Genomic DNA, 9,538 nt, shown 5'->3' on the forward strand with positions numbered 1-9,538 from the left:
ATTCCTGACTTCTGTCTTGCCATTTGGAACCCAGGGAAGGAGGATGGAGACAATGAAAGTCAGAAGGGGTAGAGGGTAAAAAACGAGAAGCAGCAGCCAGCCCAGATGGACTGAAGGAGGAGAAAAACATGCCACCTAAGGCAGAGCCTGTCTCTCTGCCAATGCTAGGCAGGGATTAGAACTTGGGAACTAAGTCCCTCAGTGAGCAACAGCCCTTTTCACTCCCTTGGCATCTCCAAATTCATCTCACCTTCTTCCCAGCATGGTCTCTGATCCTGGTCTTCCAAGAAGCAGCATGGTCAGGATGGACAGCAGGACAAGACTCAGATCAGAACTTTCAGTCCCCGAAACAGGCACTTTGGTTAGGCAAGCACTGGGTGTGCCCTGTTTCCCTGTAGTCTGCTGTCACAAGCATGGGTCACAGGTGCAGAAGGAGGCAATGGTCCTTCTGCTTATTCCTACACTACTCTGCCCAAAGGTCCAATAGCGCTTAGAGTGTCCGCATATGGGTTAGTGCTTATCGGACTTCACTGAACTATTTTTCCAAGTTTTTAACTTAACAAGCAGTGGTCCCTTACTAGATGCCAGATCTTGAGGATAGAATAATAAAAAGTACATTGTTCTTGCCTTCAAAGGAATCACAGTCCAGAGGGAAGAGAGACCTAAAGATAAGGTGACATTAGGACAAGAACAGTGAACAGCTACTCAAAAGAGAGTAACTAGCTCTCTCTGGAAAAGTTGGGGCAGACTTGACAGTTGGCATTTGAACTTGAACCAGTGGACAGACAGGCATTTGCTGCAGTTGCAAGAATGTCAGAAGGACAGAGTTTGTACAAATGCACATAAAGCAGGAGGAATCAGGAACAACAGAGGCGTCTAGGAACTGAGACGACAGGATGAGGTGGGAAGGGAATAGCGGGGGAAAGGCCAGGGCCAGGGCAACGAGCAAGTCTCACCTTTTCCTCAGAAACAGGGCTGGTGTCCTTTGCAGTTCTATCCTTCCAGGATCAGACCCAAGACTAAAGATCTGGGAGTGCCCCACATACACACACACACATGCACACACACACACACACACACACACACACACGGAGGCAGACAGATCACTTGAAGTTCCCCACAGAAAAACTAACGCTGAGTAAAAAAAATCATTGCTGAAGACCCCTTCATTAGAAGGAGATTGTCTTCAAAAAAATAAAGCTCAGAGGCAGGATGGAAAAGCCCCCTTACTGGTCCTGTTGCTGCAGCCTCACATGGTTACACAAGCCCAGGTTGCCTATCATCAGCCATCAAGGCCATTTTCCAACCTTAATAGAGAAAAGAGGCAGCTGTCTGCCTTATACTTCTGCCTGACCCAGAAGAAAGGAAAGACAGACAGACAGACAGGTAATTAAAGCTAGAGCTCTGTAGCAAATACAGACGGAGGTGCAAAAGGAAGCTGGGCAGTGAGACGTGAAAACACACAGCAGGAAACAAAGTGAGACAGACAGGCCAACTAGTGACGCCTTGACCAAACAAAGACAAGGAGCCAGACTGAGGGATGGATGGCTATTTTAAGTAATGAATAAATTCAGGACCAAAGATAATTATGAAAAAAAAAATCATCCTGCCCCAGTTTTGACCACCAAACAAAGAAAGGGGGTAAGAAGCACAAGGAAGTTCTCCAAGCGATGCCATGCCAGCCAGTACTGAATACTCTCTCTACCCCACATTTTCATGAGGCCAGAAGTGATGTTTGGCTCTGGAACCAATTCCTTGCCAAATACTAAGTGCTCAAATATTACCTACACCTCCTGGACTTACAAATGTATGCAGGAAGTTAACTAGGGCTAGAGAGTATCTCAGACATTCCTCCTGTTGGGGAGTGTCAACTTCGACATAACAGGAAATGAGCAAAGCTCTCAACAGAGCAATGGTGCTCATTCAGGAACAGGAACTGCAATGAGGAATGCACTTGCCATAGTAAACTTGCCATATTCAAGGAAGTAAGGGAATACAAAGCTTTCTTTGTTGTTCTTGTTGTTTAAGAGAGATTTTTGCAATAGGGTACATGCATATACTCACAAAAGAGACAGAGAGAGATAGAAAGTGAGAAATCAACTCCCAGAGGGGATGGCCACCCCACAATCCTTTCTCCTCCATTTTCCTCTCAGGATTCTGGGCGCACACACATGCGCCTTGTGTGAATTTTGAGCCACTGGGTCTGGAACTCAAACTGGTCGAGTATGTGGGAGTCCAGAAACATAACTATTCCACCATCTACTGGTCCCGAAAAGATTTTTTTTAAAGAAGAGAGATGAGCCCACAGGCATGAGTTAAGGTGCTAGACTTCCACATGGTAGACTGCAATTTAACTCCCAGACCTGGCAGCTTGAAACATGCTGAGTGCATGTGTGTGCATGCTCAAAATCCCAGTAAGAGAATAAAGGATGAAGGAGAAAGGACTGTGCCATTGCCATTCCCCCACGGGAGCTGATTCCTCACTTTCCCTCTTTCTGTCTCTCTCAGTGAACACATGCAACCTGTAGCAAAAAAAAAAAAAAAGTTATTTTGGAACAATTATCCTTAGTTCTGAAGGTCAATAACAAAGAAGATGTCAGATCTAGACTGAACAGACAGTTTCTTGGCAAATATCCCCACAGAAGAAGCAGTCCTTGGGAAAGGTTCAATGACTGTGGTTCTACCAGAGTGTGTGTGTGGCAGTCTTGCTCTCAGGTATACTTGCATGCAAAAATCATCCACCCCTACCCTACTATGGCCTGTCCCAGCTTCACTTAGTCAGGGATTAACACAAGTTGACATAAGTGACTCCATTTTGATTCTGACAACTTTCACAAGAGACAGAAGAGAACTAGGACCCAACAGAAGGCTCTAGTTACCTTGGAAATAGAAGAAGGTACACACTTGCTTTTTTTTAACCATCTGTCAGCAATTTCAGTTTAGCTCATTAGTATGACTGGTTCCAACTTCTTCCATACAAGCCCTTCTCCCTAGTTTTCTTTCTTCAAAAGTCTATGTTCTTTACTAACCTCCTATCCAGGAGCTCAACTCTGCACACTCTCTGCCTCAGACTTACCTGGTGCTAAGCCTTAGCCATTCTTTCTGTCACTATTTCCATGATGGGTCCTCTCATTTCAGGAGCTCCTTGGATGCACAAGTAGCTAAAACCCAAGAGCTCCTGAATCCCCTTATTCTTCCCTGAAGATACAATGATTAGAAGAAAGCAAAAAATAAATACAGGAAGGCAGAAGGAAGACCAGAAAGGGCAAATGAAACTTCTACAACTTTTACTAACAAACACATATTGCCTCCACCAAGTGATAGACACATTTAAATGCATTGTCTTTTGTTGACTCAGTGTAATTCTAAAAAAAAAAAAAAAAAAAAAAAAAATTCATTCCACTTGGAATGCAGATGGAAACCCAGAGACATTAAAAAGGCCTCCAAATCTAAAATTAGTCATCAAAGAACCCTTACACTGTACTATAAAGGAGTACCACCTTCATGTCATTCCCTCTGAACTTAAAATTACATTTTACAGTAAAGATACCATGTGTGTTTTTCCTGATCCCAAGGTTAATCACTTTAAGTCCACAGACAGGGGTATCACTAAAAGGGACAACACTGAGGAGGAAGAGCCAACAGGGATACTTTAGGATAGATGCTGACTGGTGTGGTTCATGCTAGAAGGTATTGCTGTATTACAGCCTTATAAGAAAAAGGATATTCCTAAAGCCCAAGAGAATTTAGAGCCAGGCAGAGGTCAAGTAGATTCATAGCTCCATTTTGCAGACAGGAAAACTGAGGTTCAAGAAGACTGTAAAACTAGAAATAGAGTCAAAGTCTCAAAGCCCACAGTGTCTACTTCTTTCTTAAAGATGAGCTAAAACGGTATCCTGGCTGTTGTTTTAGAAAACAAAAACGTTTCAGAAAGTATGTGCATGGCCAATCAAGCGCACTTCTGTGATCTGGAACACACTTTTACAGGGCAGTTTCAGTGTCAAGGACATGGCCGAGGCAAGGTGTCCCAGCGCCTGTAGAAGAGGGGGACAGAAACCAGTTGTGCAGGAGGCAGGCAGCTGCCCTGACGCTCAGAGCTAATGCAGCCAGCAGCAGTTCTGCCTGCCTAAGATCCGGCCTCCCATCTCTGGAGACCTAAAGAACTAAAAATCACGTATGGCCAGAGGCAGAGAAATCACCCAGCAAGCCTTGGGCATGCTACCGGATTTGGGCAGTTCCTCTGCTGAATTTTAATGAAGTAATTAAGAGCTAGATAATAGAGATGGGGCTCTGCAGAGCAACACTCATGGACCTAACCTCTTTGATATGTTCCTGCATCAGGAAGCAACTCTATCACTAGATGGTTTCATTACTATTCCGGCCAGCTCTCTGGCTCTTAAAGTGATCTATGCCAAAGTTTGTTAGTCTTTTAAATTACCTGCTGAAGCTGCCTGGAAAAAAAAGAAAGAAAGAAAAAGAAAAAGAAAGAAAGAACAGCCACATTCTGGGGAAAGAGCAATGTCACAGAAAGTGCTGGAGAGATAAGCCTGTTAGGCCTGCTCCTATTTCTTTCTCAAAAAATACCATATCATATTGTACCCCTTAAATACATACAATTATTATTTGTCATTTGAAAAGACAGAAAGAATTCATCTTTAAAACGTATTCTGGGTAAGGCCACCAGTGGCAAGAGGTTTAGGTGCTGGATTCCCACATGACCGACCATGGTTTGAGTCCCAGACCCAGAGGCTTGAAGATCACACCAGGCTCATGTGCAGTATATGAGGTCTCCAAGAGATAACGGAGGAGAAGGGATTGTGGCATGGCTATCACTCCTGGGGAGTGATTTCTCATTTTCCTTCTCTCTGTCCCTCTGTCTCTCTCCAGTGAGCACACAGACCATATGACAAAGAAAAAAAAAAAGTTGATTGGGTTATAAATAAGAAGCAATTATAGTATCACTTAGTGCCTGCAGCTCTGGGGATTTGGAATTGGGCAGAAAAGGCTCAAGGCATGGCAGCTCGGAAGAAGAAGAAGCCTGTTTTTCCCTGGGATGCCTTTCTATGAGTGGACCTTCTGGCAGATACCTTGACTTCTGGATGACCCAATGGGCCATCCCTGGCCCAGATTAGAAATAAAGAAACACAATGCTTGGGGCCCATGAGCTTCATTCAGAGAACCCTAATCCTCTACCCCAAACCACCCAATATTCCTTGTCTTTGCTGCCTGCCTATAGCCATTAGAAAGTAGCCCAGCTGTTTTGCAACACTAAGCCTTTATTAATTGCAATCGGCCTTTTCCTGGAAACAGAACCATTGAAATGTTCAATCCTTTGGAGGGCCTGGGTAGAGAAACAGAATGGGGCAATGTCCATTTAGACATAAGGATGGTTGCTTAAGGAAATGGCAGGAAGCAGTCTCCAGAGGCTCACCTCCCTGGGAAGTCCCAAGGCATCATTTTACCTTCCAAGGGCACAGAGTCACCACAACCAGCACTCTTACAGCCATGTGTTCCCTGTCCCCCAGGGTCAGGGAACAGAGGCCTGCTTTCCTTTTGGCTCATCTACTATAGTCTCCTGTTCTCTTCGCCTCCCTATTTTTCAAGCCCACTTGAAACTTCATCTTATTCAGGAAATCTTCCTCATATAATCATAGAAGCTTAGAATTAGGACTTCAGAATTCAATCTGTCCCTATTCTCTATCTCTCTCCTATTTTATCACTTTAAAGAATCCTTATAAAGAAGATCCAGTTTCTTTTTGAACACTACCAAGGACAGGAAGCTTACTATTTCACAAATTCAGTGTCATGACGATATTTCTTGCTGTAATAACACACTTCTACTGAGAATTCTGTTTGCTGACTTACTTAAATGCATTAAAAATAGCTGTCTGGTGTGGCAACAAGAGGCTAGCATGAAGGAGCCTCATGGTGATAATACAGTTCTTTGTCTTGACTGACGATAGTCATTACATGAAACTGTGCGTGGATCCCCGCCCCACCACAACACACACACACATGTGTGCACACATGTGCGCGTGCACACACACACACAGAGTGCATACAAAACAAGCTATGTGGATCAAAATGATGTCAATTTCCTGGCATATGCAAGAGACTTCCCTATATATTGGGTCATTGGGCAAGTCATGACACATTTTTGCATAGAAAAATATATCATGACTTTTCCAAAGGCCCAGTATTTATTTGTTACTTCTTGTAAGTCTATGGTTACTTCAAAATAAGAAAATTTTAAAAGTAGTAAAGATTACTGAGTGCCAGGCACTGTTTAAATATATTTTAGGTATTAACTCACTTGACTCTGACAACCACTGCAGATACCCTATTCTCTACATGGAAAAACCTAAGCACAGAGAGATTAAGTCACAACCCAAGATCACACAGCTAATAGGTGCTAGAGCTGTGACCAGAACACAGGCTGTTCGTGCCAGGGCATACCTGCTGACCACCACTTTGCCTTACAATGCTGTATCTGGCAGGAGGAAGATGAAGTAAACTTCATCTGCCTTAATATACTATATGGACAATCCTCAATTTCCTATGGTTCAATTTATGCCTTTTCAGCTTTGGATGGTGTGGAAATAATATGCATTCAGTAGAAACTGTACTTCAAATTTTGATCTTTCCCCGAGCCAGTGATACATAGGTCAACACCCTCACCGTGCCAGGCAATAGCAGTGAGTCATTCTATTCCTTGCTTTGGTGCAGTATTCCAAAACCACATGAGATATACAATATTCTATTACAAAATAAGCTTTGTGTCAGATGATTTTTGCCCTACTGTGATTTAAGCTTTCTGAGCATATTTAAGGTCAACTAATCTAAGTGTTCTGAGTACATTTAAGGTAGGCTTGGCTAAACTATGATGCTCAGTAGTTTAGGTGTATGAAATGCATTTTTGACTGAACAGTATTTTTAACTTACAGAGGGTTTGTCAGGACATAACCATGCAGTAAGTCAAAGAGCATCTGTATTAGTCATTATAACCATTATATTAACAGCTAATACCTATACAGAATTCTGTTACTCAGAGGGCTTTCACATACTCTTAAATTATGTGAGCGTCATGACAACTCTGTAAGGCAAGTTTTTATTTCCTCAATTCCCAAATGAGAACACCAATCTTTGAGCCTTTAGGCCCCATATTTTGGGCCCAGATCACCTGCTATTCCCTGTCTTTGCTGTCTGCCTGCAGCCATTAGAAAGTAGCCCAGCTGTTTTACAACACTAAGCCTTTATTAATTGCAATCGGCCTTTCCCTGGAAACAGAACCATTGAAACGTTCAATCCTTTGGAGGGCCTGGGTAGAGAAACAGAATGGGGCAATGTCCATTTAGACATAAGGATGGTTGCTTAAGGAAATGGCAGGAAGCAGTCTCCAGAGGCTCACCTCCCTGGGAAGTCCCAAGGCATCATTTTACCTTCCAAGGGCACAGAGTCACCACAACCAGCACTCTTACAGCCATGTGTTCCCTGAGGCCCCCAGCTTGTATGATTCATTGCCTACTCTCAGTCTCATCCCAAACAAAGAAGAAAAGGAGTGACAGAAGCAGATGAGCAAGTTTCATCCTAACAAGGGAGGATTTAGAAAACCTCTTTAGGGGGGATAAGGGTGCAGAGTTAAAGGGAACACACAGAACTTCGTACCAATAAGTAGTGACGGCCTAACACAGCACTTGATATTTTATCATTACCAATCCATTCCTCTGCAAGAGAAGACATGTTCAACTCCTAGAATCCCCAAGTATCTCAGAGAGGGTTATTTTCCACATCTGTGTCGAATCTGGTTAATGGGCGTTAGCTGCCAGTCAGCCTTTGCTGGGATTAACTATCACAGTGGTGCCTAATATTATTGGGGTTGGGGAGAGGAGAAGGGACTGTGAAAGGAGTGGAGAATGGAGTATGAGCAGAGGAAGGAGCAGGGCCTTTAATTATATAGTCAAGAGTAGTTTCTATTCTTCATCGCAAAAGGATGACAGTCTGCAAACCAGAAGGAGGGCCCTCAGAAGAAGTGACCATGTTGGCATCCAGTCTACAATTGTGAGAAATAAATTTCTGTTGTTTAATTTGCACAGTCCATGATATTCCAGTATAGGATTCTAGACAGACTGACAGCAGAAAATGATATGTTCTAGGTATATTCTTTATCCTCAAAGAACAAAAGCTACAACATTGTTCATTGGGTCAGGACATTTCTAAAAGTCCTCTTGGAGTTGGCCTTGCCCTGGGTGGGCTAGGCTTGTCCTCACAGCCTCTTCTCTTAGTTGCATCTTAGATTCTCCTACGAAAAGCCCTATTTCTATAAATTAGCCCTCTTTGGCCAGTCTTTGTTTCAATTCATTTCAGTGACATCTAGCATATATTTATGAACCAACTACTCTGAACAGGATACCATGTTGGTTGTTGGGGCAGAAAGGGAAGAAATCATGCTGATCTAGCATCCTCTGCTCTCCCAGGGAAAAGACAGTAAAGCATTCTAGTCCAGAAGAAGTCTGAGTCCCTCTCCCCAAGAGCCTTGCATCAGAGTCTGTAGCCAGCCTGTAGCTGACCAATACTAATGGGACACAGAGTCCACTGATAGGCAATATGAAAGCCACACCCAGATCAATAAGGCATATAATCCTCCTCTAAAGAGATGTACTCCAAAGTCACCTGGCAAAGCTCATGAATATACCATTCTGTTATAGGAAAGAAGAAAAGAGTTAAGATCAATAATCCATCTTGCCAGTCAGTAATAACTAATTTACTGCTTGAGACAAGTCCCCCAAACCTCAGATGCCCCTGAAAAAGCAGGGCCTCTGAGACCCAAGACAGGAGACAGAATCAATTGGCCAATCAGTTACACTTCCCTTCCATTGTGGCCTAGCACAACAATGGCCCATTGTAACCAGGAAGCAGCTGTGGACACAAAGGGAAACATCTTTCATTGTGTCTTCTTGGCTTTGTTCCAGGCCCCAGTAGAATACAAACCAAGATCTTAGACATCCTTCTTGCAGGAATAAAGTGAATTAGCTTTATAGAAAACCTAGCAACCAGAAAAAGTTGGGTAATAGGATCAAATAGCTTGGGGCCAGACCTCCATATCTATCCTCCTCCAAGGTCCTCAGGAACATCTAGAATCACCCAGTTTTCATGATCAAAGCTTTATATTCTTAAATGTCATTTTCTGAGGGGCTTGGTATGTGCCAGACACCATGCAAAATATCCTATTTTGATATTCTCTTCTGAAAGATGCCCTGTGAGATAAGCATCGACACTACTTTACAAATGGGGTTCAAAGAGATGGAATAATTGTTAGACTCAATTCTAAGGTCTTGAGCAACAAGGTTGGGATCACCAACACTACCTCCTGCCTTATCATTCCCATCTCTGTGCAGATGGCTCCAGGGCCATATAGTTGGCCACCATATAAGGGCAGGGAAGGAGAAGAGTGAGTGTTCACAGTAGAATCAGAGCCTGTCCAACAGAGAAGGATGCCACAGTGCTTGAGAAACTAGTGAGTTCAGCACGCACTGCAACA

Source organism: Tupaia chinensis, unplaced genomic scaffold (genome assembly GCF_000334495.1).
Source record: "Tupaia chinensis unplaced genomic scaffold, TupChi_1.0 Scaffold144952_1, whole genome shotgun sequence".
In the NCBI taxonomy this organism is placed as follows: Eukaryota; Metazoa; Chordata; class Mammalia; order Scandentia; family Tupaiidae; genus Tupaia; species Tupaia belangeri.